Source organism: Hyaena hyaena, unplaced genomic scaffold, assembly GCF_003009895.1.
Source record: "Hyaena hyaena isolate Hyena2069 unplaced genomic scaffold, ASM300989v1 scaffold_608, whole genome shotgun sequence".
Taxonomy (NCBI): Eukaryota; Metazoa; Chordata; class Mammalia; order Carnivora; family Hyaenidae; genus Hyaena; species Hyaena hyaena.
Genome location: NW_024081243.1, coordinates 639,973 through 654,700, shown reverse-complemented (window position 1 = coordinate 654,700; position 14,728 = coordinate 639,973). Strand labels below are relative to the sequence as shown.

The 14,728-nt window shown below is 48.5% G+C and overlaps 1 protein-coding gene across 3 annotated transcripts in view; it reads right to left on the bottom strand.

Annotated features, from left to right (window-relative positions):
* Window positions 1–14,728, bottom strand: part of PTPRG (protein tyrosine phosphatase receptor type G) — a 705,708-nt gene that overhangs the window by 108,365 nt on the left and 582,615 nt on the right. The gene's annotated exons all lie outside the window — the stretch shown is intronic.

Sequence of the window (14,728 nt, the reverse complement as noted above, 5' to 3'; positions counted from 1 at the left end):
GATGGAGTCCTTGTTATGAATGGGATTCATTTTTCTATAAGAGAGACCCCACAGGGACCATGTGATCTCTTCTTTCTATAATAGAGACCCCCCCGTTCACCATGCAAGCAGACAGCCATCTTATGGACCAGGAAGCTGGTTCTCACCAGACAGCATATCTGCTGGGGCCTTACCCCAGTGTCCCAAGCATCTGAGACCATGGATAAAAAAAATTGTGTTGTTGACAAACCTCCGAGGCTACAGGAGTTTGTTGTAGCAGCCTGGGCTAAGACAATAACCATAACAGTGTTATCATACCTAAGAAAATAAACATTAGTTCAGTAATATTACCTGAGATATAAATAGTCCGTATTCAAATTTCCTCAATCAAGTCCAATGATTATTTATAGCTGTCTTCCCCATCCCATGTTGCAGCTGGTTATGCTAACTGCAGTGCTTTAGCCTCTTTAAATCTATTACAGTCCCCCGGCCTTTTTTCATGCTGACTTTTTTGAAGAAGTCAGGCCATCTGATGTGTGGGCTATCCCCACAAACTAAAACTGTAGATGAAGTTTTACTGTAAATACATCAGAGTGTCAACCCATATAATTTAAAATGAGACTTGAACTAATTTTAAAGCAATGACACAAAAACAGAGATGGGTTTTCTCGGGACCAGCAGTGCCTCGCCTAATTACACTGATGCAGGGCATATGGAAAAGTCAGCCTAATTCTCCCTTTTCTCTCCTTGTGAAAGGTTTGAAGGGACATCTATCCACAGACAAATCCATCAAAGGGCGACACTATCAAGTCAGGCTCTAATAGTAACGTGTCAGGTTTTCAAACGCGTTCTTTCCCAGTGGCCATCATTCCTGCCTCCATGGGGCTTAGAGTCTACGACTGGGTTTCTGAGCCTCAGCATTACTGATAATTCTTCGCTCTGGGGGGCTGCTGTGGGCACTGTTGGACGTGTTGCAGCATTTCTGGCCTCATCTGGTAGACACCAGGGGTACTTTCTTCCCAAGTAAGGACAACCATCTGGTCCTCAGATAATGCCAAATGTCCCCTAGATGGCCAGTGGCTCCCAGCTAAAAGCCACTGGTCTGAAGGGGGCGATGGGGATTCATCAAAGAAAGACACATGTGCGGCTGGGATTACACACCCCGATGGAATGGATGGATAAGAGGAGAGGTACGCCGTGTTTTCCAAGCATGTTATGGGAAGATCTGACCCAGGCTTTTGTAAAGACTCCCTTGAGGAAGGCACATCTGCCGAGAGCTGACAGGTAAGCGGAGATTAAGGAGAGGAAGGGAGAGGGAGGGCAGGCCAAGGGGCCACAGCAGGGAGAAGCCCTGAGGGGCTGGATGGAAGCACAGAGAACAAGGCAAGAGGCAAACATTAACTGGTGTGGCTGGAAAGGCCTCGTCCCCCAGATGGCCTGTGAGCACTGGGAAGCAGCGAGAAAGAGCCACACCAGAGAACAATGCAAGCAGGTGTGCACTATTCAAGATCCCTTGAAAAAGGATCCACCTCCAGATAGATGGACATGGAGGAGCGGGAGTGAAGGAGGGAGCCAGGCCTGCAGACCAGAGAGAGGATCTAAGAATGGCAGGTTCTAGAGCAAACAGAAGTGAAACTGAGAGGCCCGGTGATGTGCTAGACCAGGAAGGGGGTGAGGGAGAGGAGGGCAGTGAGGACCACGCTCAGCTTTAGGGCGCAGGTGAACCACACTGGAGGAGATGGGTCAGGGGTCCATGCCATGGTTCTGGCGCCTCCCTGAGGCTCAATTACATGGCCAGCAGCCCACCGGGAGCCAGACTCCCCTATTTTCTAACCAAGAGCCTCAAGCCCAAGGCTGCCCGGGGCAGGGGTCGGGGGGAGCAGGATGGCTCTCCTGGCAGAGACGCATGCGCCCCGCTTTAAGGACCTGGGCTGCTGGGGCAATGCATAGATTGGTTTTGACAGGGAGGCATCCTTTTACTCTTCAACTGCCAAATCACGTGTCAGCCGGAGAGATTCACTTTGTGCGTCCAAGACAGGAAGGAAGGGGTAAGTTAATGAGGCATTCCCACTGCCCCGCAGAACCCCAGGAGGCAACGTGCTGGCTGCCTCGCAAATGCCACCAGCGCAGGGACATCAAACAAGCCCTCTGAAGGGAGGCTTCCAGTGAGACGCTGGGGTGCAGTGAGAGCATGGGGACACGAGGTGGCGCTAACATACCGCTTTTAAGTACCCCAACTGCATAACTGGCTGGTAGTTTCTCAATACAGAGAGCAAGAGGGGTGGGGTGTAGGGAGATGAATCAAGGAAAGATCTACACACCCCATCTTTCCAGGTGCCAATAATGAACCCGGGAGATTCATATACTGGAAAGCTTCCATATCTCACAATGATGACCATGTCAGATTTCCTGATTTCTACCTCTCTTCTCACCTCCTACCATGTTCTTATTTAAACTCCTTTATTCTGAAGCCATCACTCCTCTGCTCCAATTAGCGGTGAGCTGTATGGGGATGCATATATCTCCACCAGTTACATCATAACCACATAAATAATCCGATCACCCACATGCGGATGCAACCATTCTTCTTATTTATTCTTTGAAATTAAAATAGCTCAGTTTTTCTTTGCTGATTAAGATGATTCATGTTAATGTTTTGAAAGAGAAACCCAAGTAATACAAAAAAGAAGAAAGCTAAAAAAAAATTCACCCCAAATCCCAGAACCTAGAGATAACTACTGTTAACTTTCTGGGGATCTCACATTCCGATATCTCTTAATACACCTGTAAAAGCACATGCACACAATTTGATGTAAACAAGATACGGTTTTACATTACAGTTGTCACATTGTTACTGTGTTTAACCCAGTAAGTCACAGAAATATATACTTGTCCATAAAGGGAGCTTGGTATCACTGTGCTGAATGAAGGTGCAGAAGTACAGTACCCCACTGTCTCAATGTACTAGAAAATATGTATGTACACTTAAAGTCAAAACCTTTTATTTCAAACAAGCAATTTAACTTTTTAAATGCTGAGAGAATCAGTTAACATCACATTTTGGAGAATCCGTGGGTCACGCTGATCACTAGGGAGAATGTTTGTCCAAGAGGACCTTATAAAAAAAATGAGTAACTGACCTACTATGTGACATTAATTTCACTTATATGACAATGTACTAGAAAATACTGAGTGAGGCTCACAAAGGAGGCAGGTCAGACCTCTAATGAGACCACCCACTCGGAGAGAAACTCACTGAGGGGCCTCCAGGGGTCCAGGCTTGTCCCAGACTACATGCTGAAGCCCAGAGCCGGGGGTCTGCAGGCTGAGGTGCTCCGCTGAACCTATGACAAGAGCAGACGGAACAGAAATTTTTCTCTATCTCCACCGCCTCCCTGAGAGGGAGGGTTTTTCTGGGCCAGATTTGGAGGAGGTATTTGCAGAGTACTAGAGAGACCAACAAGAAGAGTTGGCAAACTTTTTTGGTAAAGGGCCAAATAGCACATGTTTTCAGCTTTTCGAAATGCACAGTCTCTGCTGCAAATAGTAAACTCAGACTTTGTAGTGCAAAACCGGCTCAAGCAGCATGTATGGGAATGAGCGGGGCTGCACTCCAATGAACCTTTATTCCTGGACATTACGCTCCAATTTCACAGGACTTTCTTTTTTCTTTTCTTTTTATCTTGCAGAGCTGCTATTTACATACCGAGTCATCTAGAGGAGTCGGTTTTTATTCAATTTATTTAAACTTAGAAAAACTAGTTCCCACATACGATTTTCATGTGTTAGGCAATCTTGATGTTTTTTCAACTGTTTACAATTTAAAAAACAATTATTCCTAACTCACGGTTGTACTGGCCCATGGGTCAGTGGTTTGCTGATCCTTGATCTGGAAAATAAAGGGAGGCCAAACTTTTATTTGAAGGAAGTTTACTATGTACACTTGCATTCTTAACTGACTTCTGTCCCTCAACACAGCCCGAGAAGCCCACTGGGCCTTAGAGTGGAGATTCTTCTGAGCACTTACTACTGTATGCAATTACATTCTTGATTTCACTGAATGTCTATAGTAAATAATCTACCTCGCCACTGGAATGGAAACTCCAGGAGGCCAGTAGCTTTCTTTTCTGTCTTGCCTGCGGCATTGTCCCTGGTGCTGAAAACAGAGCCTGGCTAGGGCACCTGGGTGGCTTGGTCAGTTGAGTGTCTGGCTCTTGATTTTGGCTCAGGTCATGATCTCACGGTTTGTGGAATGGAGCCTTGCGCCGGGCTCTGCACTAATAGTGCGGAGCCTGCTTGGGATTCTTTCTCTCCCTCTCTCTCTGTCCTTCCCCTGCCTGTACTCTCTCTCTCAAAATTAATAAAGTTAAAAAAAAAAAAAGCCACTGGGGCGCCTAGGTGGGTCAGTTCGTTAATCATCCGACTTTGGCTCAGGTCATAATCTCACTGTTCGTGAGTTTGAACCCCGCGTCGGGCTCTGTGCTGGCAACTCAGAGCCTGGAGCTTGCTTCGGATTCTGTGCCTCCCTCTCTCTCTCCCCCTCTCCACCTTGTCTCTCTCTCTCTCAAAAATAAACATTAAAAAAAAAAAATACCACAGAGCCTGGCACAGAGCAGGCCCTCATTAAATACTGGTGGAATGAATAGCATGTTGCGGGGGGGGGGGGTGGATTTCGCTAAGGCACATGTCCTGTGTGCCCTCACCCCCTCCATGCCCGCCATCTTCTTCCACCCTTCTCTCTGGCCAGCAACCCCCCAGTTCCACCCGGGCTCCCTGAGGGTCTGGATCCAACCTCACAGTTCCCCTTTGACATCTCTGCTCCGCATTTCAACTTGCCCCATCCCATATGTCTCCACAGCCACCCCTGTGACGGGGCCGCAAGCTCCTTCAGGCCACGGACCACACTCTTCATCACGAATGCCCTCAGCGAGGCCTCAGACTTCAATCACGGAACGAAGGAAGGAATTCTGCTCGCCAGTCGGGAGCACTCATAAAGTTCCCATGTATGGAGCCCGCACCACACAGTCCACCCCTGGGACAGTCCACCCCTGGGATCACCTCAGGAGCCTCGAGTTCGCGTGAGGACCCTGTCTCAGTCTTTCACCCGCACCTTCCATGGGGGACATGTTTCCCCAGCAGAGAAAACGTTCAGTCCACAGAGGTGACCAAGCTCCCAGGAGGCTCAGAGGCTGGCGGAGGTGGCGTGAGCACGTGCCTTCCAAACAACGGGCAAGCAAGCGGACAACACTTTGCTGGGCTCTGTGTTGTCAACGTTCTGCGAGGGAAACCCTTCTTTCCAAAACACATCCCTGAAAATTCAAACTATAAACCGGAGCATTACAGAATTTTATGGAACGCTCTGGAAAAGCTGCTCTGATAAAGCATGGATGGGACACTGGAGCCAGCTTCCTACACAGGGTTCTCATTTAGAAAATGGGTGGTTACTACCTGGCAATATCCTCCTCACAGGGTTGGGATAAGAGATTGCTGGGGTTGAACAACAATCTGTGAGGCTCAGGCTGAGTGGCAAACAGGAATGAGCTACTGGGTTGACACAGTGCTTTAAACACTGGCATACTTTGGGGCACTTGGGTGGCTCGGTTGGCTAAGCATCTGACTTTGGCTCCAGTTCATGAGTTCGAGCCCCACGTCAGGCCCTGTGCTGACAGCTCGGAGCCTGGAGCCTGCTTCGGACTGGGTCTCTCTCTCTCGCTCTCTGCCCCTCCCGAGCTCACACACTGTCTCCCTCTCTTTCAAAACATAAAGGAACATTTTTTAAAAGTTAAAAACTTGGCCTCCCTTCAGAGTGGGGGGGTGTGCTCACTGTTTGCCACAGTCGCTGCCTGTCCCCGCTGCCTGTGCCCAGGTCACTTCACTCACAGCCGCCGGCCGCCCAAGGCCAGGTGAGTTTCCCCCCTGGTCGAACACTAGCCCTAGGAGCACTGCCCCAGGCACAGAACAGGTTCCCAGCACTCGTGACAATGGCCATGGCACGCCACACCTACCACAGGGAGTCGGCCAATTGTCTTTTACACAGAATCAAAGCCCATTAACCATGTGGGAGGTGCCACCTGCGGCTCTCTAAACAAACACTCCCCTGTGAGGTGCTGCTGACATCAGCCTCCCCCTTCTCAGGGGCCTGATTATGTTCTTGCCAGTGTCTGATTGCTTTTTCACAGGCATCTCAGACGATGCTCGATGCCAGCTCTGAGAATTTCGGCCTTCATTCTCAACCACCTTTCATTATGATCCCAGACTTCGTTAAATAATGAAGAAGCTTCTAGCAAAGCACCCAAGGTCCTCCGATTCTAAATCAATGTCAAGGATATTTTCTCAGTGGTTCTTAGAAAATGGTAGTTTCCCCCCTGCCCACCGCCACCCCTCTTCATTCTGGGTGTTTGAGAAACTAATGTGACAGGCTCTGTTTGAAGGTTGGTGGTAGCTTGCAAGTGCCTTAAACTATTGAGGGGCCTCCTCCCTGCACCCACCCCCCACCCTGAGTTTCACACCGGAGGCAACAGGCTGATCAGTGATTAGGAATCAAAGGGCCGGCACCGCTCAAATGCAGCAACTTGGTACAGACTCACCATTTCAGTGTTTTCAACAGAAATGAAACTGCAGCCTGGGATAGGGGCTGTCTGAGGGTGGTGCCAGCTTAGCCCAAACCGGCTGAGGACCCTGGGCTCTCAAGATCCCTGCCCCAGGGAACTACCAGGCAGGGAGAGCGGGCACTAGTACTATGTCCTCGGTGAGCAGAAGAGACTCACTCAAGTGGCACGGAGCCTCGCCTCCGACAGCTTAAACGCCTGTCATTTCTTTATCGCCCCAGCTCTGCTCAAGAACCCTTGAATATGGAGTCCTTTAGGGGAAATTTCCAAAGAAATGGCCTCAGGGAAGGATTTTTCTTTTTGAAGGGCTGAATCAAAGAGGTCCAGGTAAACACAAAAGCCCCCAAAGCAGACTCGGTAGGGCTTCAAACCCAGAATCTTGGTCCTCAGGGGGTGTCCCCTCCCCCCACACCTAAAAGCTTACGAATGAGAAACTGATTGGCCCAGGTAGCAGAAGCAGGAAGGATTCAATCAAAGCAGGATCCCAGCTCCCGCCTCTCTGGGTTTTATGACATCTGAATAATGTCTATTTGGAGCTGCCTGCTGCCAAGTACATGCGAAGGCCAGGCTCCGTGCATTCATCTCAGATGATCCATGCATGCACAGCTAAATCCAAGGCGTGGGTTCCATTATTCTCCCCGTTACAGAGGAATGCGGACATGGGGTCCAGAGAGACCAAGTCACTGGGCTGGGCCGATGACACTGAGAGGGAGGAGGGCGCAGAACTGGAACCCAGTCTCTCTGATTGGGTGGGTGGTGGGTGAGCAATGGGAAGGTCATGTATGTTCTATCCACAGACACGTCCCACATCGTTTTTCCTTCCTACAAGATGGCAGTCAAGAGAGCCAGGAGTGCCAGCCTCCTTAACAGATGGTGCTGGAGAACTGGACAGCAACATGCAGAAGAATGAAACTAGATCAATTTCTCACACCATACACAACAATAAACTCAAAATGGATCAAGAACCTGAATGTGAGACAAGAAACCATCAAAACCCTAGAGGACAAAGCAGGAAACAACCTCCTTGACCTCCACCACAGCAATTTCTTACTTGACACATCCCCAAAGGCAAGGGAATCAAGAGCAAAAATGAACTATTGGGACCGCATCAAGATTAAAAGCTTCTGCACGGCAAAGGAAACAATCCATAAAACTAATAGGCAACCTATGGAATGGGAAAAGAGAGTTGCAAATGACTTATCAGATAAAGGGCTAGTGTCCAAAAGCTATAAGGAACTCCCCAAACTCCACACCCGAAAAACAAACAACCCAGTGAAGAAATGGGCAGAAGATATGAACAGACACTTCTCCAAAGTGGACATCCAGATGGCCAACAGACACATGAAACGATGCTCAGCATCCCTCCTCATCAGGGAAATACAAATCAAAACCACACTGAAATACCATCTCACGCCGGTCAGAGTGGCTAAAATGAGCAAATCAGAAGACTCTAGATGCTGGCGAGGATGTGGAGAAATGGGCACCCTCCTACACTGTTGGTGGGAATGTAACCTGGTACAGCCCCTGTGAAGAACAGTGTGGAGGTTCCTCAAAAAATTAACAACAGTACTCTCCTATGACCCAGCAATAGCACTGCTAGGAATTTACCCAAGGGATACAGGAGTGCTGATGCCTAGGGGCACATGCACCCCAATGTTCATAGCAGCACTCTCAACAATAGCCAAAACATGGAAAGAGCCTAAGTGTCCATCCACGGACGAATGGATCAAGAAGATGTGGTTTATCTATACCATGGAATACTACAAGGCAATGAGAAAGAATGAAATCTGGCCATGTGCAGCAACATGGATGGACCTTGAGGGTGTTATGCTGAGCGAAATAAGTCAGGCAGAGAAGGACAGATACCATATGTTTGCACGAATAGGAGGATTAGGAGGAACTTGACAGAGGAACAAGGGGGAGAAGAAGGGGGGAAATGGTGGGGGAAAGGGAGAGAGGCAAACCATGAGAAACTCTTGAATGATGAGAACAAACTGAGGGCTGATGGGGGTGAAGGGAGGGGAAGGTGGGTGATGGGCATGGAGGAGGGCACTTGCGGGGATGAGCACTGGGTGTTATATGGAAACCAACTTGACAATAAACTATTTAGAAAAAAAAAAGAAAAAAGAAAGTCAGGAGTGCTATTCAAAGGCTTAAAAGGGGAAACTGGTCCCATGCAGGCACTGTGTGCGGGTCTGGTGCGGGCACTATGCATCGGGGCTATGGCTTCCTTCTCCACACTCCCTTCCCCACCGTCCCTGTTCTTAATGACAGACAAGAGTGCAGGGTCTCTTGACAAGCTTCAGCCCCAACTCCTTTGACGATGGATGGATGGAGCCCAATCGCCGCACTCGCTACCAGAAACGCAGACTATATTTGCGGTCCCCCAAGCCATCCTGGGGATGCTGGAAATGTATGGGGTGGTGCAGGGCGTCCAGCCCCAGGGCCTTTACTCTGTGGGGTTCTGTGCTGACGCCGCAGTGTAACAAATCCTAGCTGATGAGCCTGGCTCTGAGCTAGTGCATTTCGCCAACTGTGTCATGAGATCCTGTCTGTAATCCTATGGGGCTACTGGCCCCATCATTACCTGTTTTATTTATTTAATTAAATTGATTTATTGTTTATTTTTTGTGTGTGAGAGAGAGAGAAAGAGAGAGAACATGAGCAGGGGAGGGGCAGAGAGAGAGAGGAAGACACAGAATCCAAAGCAGGCTCCAGGCTCCAAGCTGTCAGCACAGAGCCCAACGCAGGGCTTGAACCCACAGACTGTGAGATCATGACCTGAGCTGAAGTTGGACGCTCAATAGACTAAGCCACCCAGGCGCCCCATGTTACCCCTGTTTCAGACTCAGAGATCCAAGATGGTCATTCATTCACTTTTTCACTTTGGAGGCAGACTGCTTCGTTTCCAGACAGACCAGCTGTAGAGTCTGGGATGATGTTTGGGTGAAACTTTTGGTCTAAGTGCAGGAAATGCACAAGCACATGCTAACTGATATACAGGAAGTATGCTATAAGAAATCGCTATTGTTATTTAGTGAACACCTATTATGTACCAGGACACTGACGATGAACTAGGGATAAAGGTGAACACAAGTGAACATGGTCCTTGACCTTCTGGAGATCACATCCCAGAGGAATAAACATATCAACCTGTTAATCCCCCTAAAACAAAGTTCTTAATTTAGAGCTTCTTGGTGGCTCTAGATAGAATGCACAGAAATCTGTGAACTTGGATGGGAAAAATATACTTTTATGTTCACTGATCTCTAACTAAAATTTAAGCATTTCCTTCCATTTCAAATGCTGGCAACAAAGTTCAGTAGTAGTAATTAACAGGATCTGGGGGACATCACCAATAGAAATAACCGATCTATTTCTGCTAGATTACAGTTGTTGCGAATATCTCACATTTTCCTTCATGCTCACTATTATTTCAAAATTACAATGGATATTAGACCTGCTGCTCGATTTTATAATTTAATGCCTTCATCAAGAAGCAGATAAATTACTATATTACAATTAAATTTTTCTTATAATATCTGAGGATAATTGGCTTCCTTGGTAATCTATTTTACCTTATTTTATGCATCTAAAAACCAGCAATATGATAAGAAGTCTATGGGATTCGCCATATGGCTGAAGGGGTCCATTGCATTAAAGGTTAGGTACTCCCTGCACTAAGGATTATGTAATTACAAAAATATTATTCTGTGCAAAGATTTAATAAGGGAGCCTGACCAGGTTTGGGGGATTGGTTAGCAAAGATTTACTGAGAAGAGTGATGTTTGGACTGAAATCTGAACAAGACTGGGTTTATAAAGTGAACAGGAAGGAATGAGGCTAAGATACATCAAACAGGAAAAAAAAAACCAGCTTGTGCAAAGGCCCTGTAGTTGGAACACTGGAAAGAAAACTAGTATGGCTGACAAGCAGGGAAGGAGGAGAATGGTCCAGGTCTCAAAGCTAACAGTGTTGGAGCCAGAGCTCATCCCTGGGTGGGTCTCACTGGAGGCCAGACTCTGCTGGACGGCCACTTTCTCATGAGGTGACAGACTCTGGAGCACAGTGGCCTTGACACTCTATAGTGTCTTAACTAAAGCAAACAGTTACCTGTTACGAGGTAACAGAAAACATATGCATTCATCTCTACCCCCGGTTCCTGGCACAGAGCTCGCAACTCTCCAAGTGATAAGAGATTAGGAGGATCTCTTGTTCTAATGTTTGTTTCTGACCTCATCCCTGACAGAGGGCTCCTGATACTCAAGTAAATATCTAAGTGACTACATGCTCCTAACTCCAGTGGGACAGAAACTCCTACACTGGGGACCCTCCCGGTCCTCGCCCTATGCGTCTCTTCATCTGGCCGTTCATCAGTACCTTTTATCATACGCTTTCCTAAACTGGTAAGCATGATTACATGTTTCCCCAAGTGAGGCACCCTAGCAAATTAATCAAACTGAAGAGGGGGCAGTGGGAACCTCTGATGTGTAGCCAAGTTGGACAGAAACTGTGGGTAGGCATCAGAAGTGGGGTGGGTACAACCTTTAGGGACTAAGCCCTTAATCTGTGGCATCTGACACTCTCTCCAGGTAGACAGTATCGGAACTGAGTTAAGTTCGTAGGACATCCAGCCGGTGTCACAGAATTGCTTGGTTGGGGAAAAGCCACTCCACATTTGGGGACCATACGTGCCCGAAGTGAGGTATACTGTGTAAAAATAAGAGGCGCGCACACACACACGTACACGCTCACACACACACGAGGTGGAGAACTGGCTTTCCCCAGTGCAGCAGGGAGAACAAGTTTTCCTACTGCATCTGTGGAATTCTCTTCTGTACCACCCAACGGCATCCCCTCCGTTCCCATGAATGAGTCCTGGTGCGCAAGTCCATTTCTCAGCCACCAACTGAGTCTTAGGTGTGGTAACTACCATGCAAGATAGCGAATTGGAAAGCATTCTTATCCCATCAGCTGCTTCTGCTGTGCATGTAACAGAGCCACATGCTCAAAATACAATGGTAGCAGCCAGTGTCCCGGAAGGCAGAGGCAGATATTCAATTCTCTATTCTCTAGTCCTCCGAGCATTCAGTTTTGACTTTCCCATAGTATGCTACACCTGACCTCTCCTACTGCCTCATAGTCTTTTTTTTTTTTTCTTCTATGTGATATCCTTCTTCCTCTGAGAGTTTAAAGGTCATGGGAGGTGTCCATGTCCTGTGCAGGAAAAAGCATTGTTCAGCTTGGCGCCAAGGGAGGTGGCAAAGTTCAGAATGATGCATATCCCCCAGCTCCACTCGACAACGGCTGCTTCTCAGACGCTGGGTGGTAGACTAGACTCCAGGTACTTTCCTCCCTTTCAAGTTTAAGATGCTGTGATTTCCTGCCCAAAGGGCAAAGTGGACCTATCTCACTTGAATTGAGCACAGCATCCTTTCCACGAAGTACCACTTAAATCCCCACTTCTCCCTCTGCTCTGCCCTAGTCATGGGCTCCGAATGGAGGTCTGTACCAGGTATCAGGGTACAGGTCTAGGGTGGACAAAGGTGTATTGGAGCAGGGTTTTCTCTGGCCGAATCTCCTACATCCTATCACTGAAATGCTCAGTATGGCCTTGTTGATTATAATGCTTTAAGGGGTGCCTAGGTGGCTCAGTCGGTTAAGCGTCCGACTTCGGCTCAGGTCGTGATCTCACGGTTCTTGGGTTTGAGCCCCGCATGGGGTTCTGTGCAGGCAGCTCAGAGGCTGGAGCCTGTTTCAGATTCTGTGTCTCCCTCTCTCTGTGCCCCTCCCCCATTCATGCTCTGTCTCTCTGTTTCAAATATAAACTATAAAAATTTATTAAAAACTTTTTTTAAAAATAATGCTTTAAATCTCTGACTCTTCCTTAGCATCTGTGGCTCTTATTTGATCTCAGTTCTGGCTCAAGGCCATGAGCTCCACTCTTTGGCTTCCCAGGTCGTTTCAACCCCCAGGTGTGGTGGCATCTGCACCGACTGGCCATTTGGTTCGGATCACCCTCTGTGGGATGGCTCCAGGGGCTCCCATGCCTGGGCACTGGCCTCAAGGAGCCACTGGTGGGTCTTGTCAAGAGGACCCAGGAGGACCCAAGAGAACAGGGATCCTGCCACTTGCAAGAAGAGACCAGGCTCTGGACAGGCAGCACCCCAGGTGGAAATTACCTTTCGGCCCACAGGAAGGACCGAGCCACCTGGTCTCTTGGCTGCCCTTGGCATATGAATCCATGTGCCCTGAGGAGACCGGGCTTCTAGCCGGTTTCAGGAACCAACAGTTTTAAACGGTCAGCACACTCCTCACTGAGAAGGCTCTGCTGGCGCCAGCCCATAAGCATAGAAACCACAGGGCTCCACACACTTGATGATACCTATTAACATTTAGTGCCAGACGTGTAGATAGCACCTTTTCATCCCAGACAGAAATTTGAAATGGCACAGCGAAGACACTCATTTCAACTGCTCAGACCATTGCTTTGGAATCACAAAGCCAGTCAAGAGAGGCCGCAGGAGTGAAGCCCGCAGCCCGGAAGGACCACTGGCTGTGCCAGGAAGGTAAGAGACAAAGCCGCCTCCCGGGGACTCAACACCGCCTCCCACTACTGTGCCTTTCCAGATGGCCTTTGATGATCAGGCCCCAGGGATCGGAGAGGTGAGAGGTTTCTTATACCCCGAGAAAGCCAAGTGTTCTGCCCATGTTCCTTGTACCTGAAGAGAAACAGCCTCAACTAAAGCGTGTTTGTTTGTGGAATAATCAGTGGGAAGGATGGGGAAGATAAATAGTCTGTCTCCCAGCTACATTCCTCCTGTGACTCCGCGGAGATGCTCGCAAACATCTCGGAGCCTCGTGCTTCACGGGCTGTGAATGCTAGTTAGCTACAGAAAGGGGACGCGTGTCGCTCTGGGAGGAAGGATGCTGTTGGCCTTTATTAATTTCCAGACTACTGTTCACAGGCTCCACAGTGTTCACACAAACAAACCCAATGTCAGGGAAGATTTTTCTAGAGAGCAAAGAAAAGCGGAAGCCATAGGAGGGTTGCTAAGTCAGCCTTGAAGATCAAACTATGCCTACCTGCCTGGAGACAGAGAGGATTAAGTAATTAGGTAATATTTATAAAGGGTGAAAACGACAGCCAGCCCCTGGTGTCTGTTAGCACCATCCGCTCACCAGCTCTGAGGCCTAACAGCAGTTGTGTCTGGAAGCATCTTGACACCAGTGCTTGCCATGTTAAGTGCCTCCGTTCTCTGCTTTTGGGTGTGGTAGAGTGCTTGTTCCTTGGGAAGGAGAGGAAAGCCCTCTTTCCATGCTTTTTTGAGACGAACACTTCCATCCAAGTAGTTGATGGTAAAAGTAGGAGATGGCGTCCCGAATCTCAGGGGCCTCTATGATTGCAGGGCCTGGGAGTGGTGTGGAATCCTACTCTAAATGTCAGTGCACAGCTATGCTCCTCCCATGAGAGGACCTAGCCTGACCTAGATCATAAATGCCTTGACTGTGCCAACCCTTGTGGCAAGAATCGTTTAATTCCTGGCCACCTGGCATGTATGGATTAGCTTAGTCCATCCAACCATCCTTCCCTCCTTCCCCTCCATCCACCCACCCACCCACCCACCCATCCATCCATCCATCCATCCATCCACCCACCTACCCATCCATCTGGCCACCCTTCCTCCCATCCATCCATCCATCCATCCATCCATCCATCCATCCATCCATGCACCCCTCATTCATCTAGTTAAATATTGATTGATGAGCCAGCAGTGAGCCCTGCACCTTCTCTCTAACAAAAAAGAAATAAAAAGACAGTCTCACCCCTCATGAAGCTTGTGTGGTGGTGGGAGAGCTAGACATTAGGGGGAGAAACATACAATGGAATGTAAAACTCCAACTGTGATAAATGCGAAAGAGAAAGGTACTGGCACACTGTTACAAGCAGTTGGGCCAAGGCAACCAGGAAACTTACATGGGGACGGTACCCGAGAGCTGGGCTATGGAGGCTGAGGAGGGGTGTATTAGGCAAAGAGGTGAGGCAGTGGCCTTCTAGGCAAACAGTAGAGGCTGCTAGGACTGGGGATGGGGGTGAACTGAAATGCACGATACCAAGGGAAGTAAAGTGCAAGATGGGG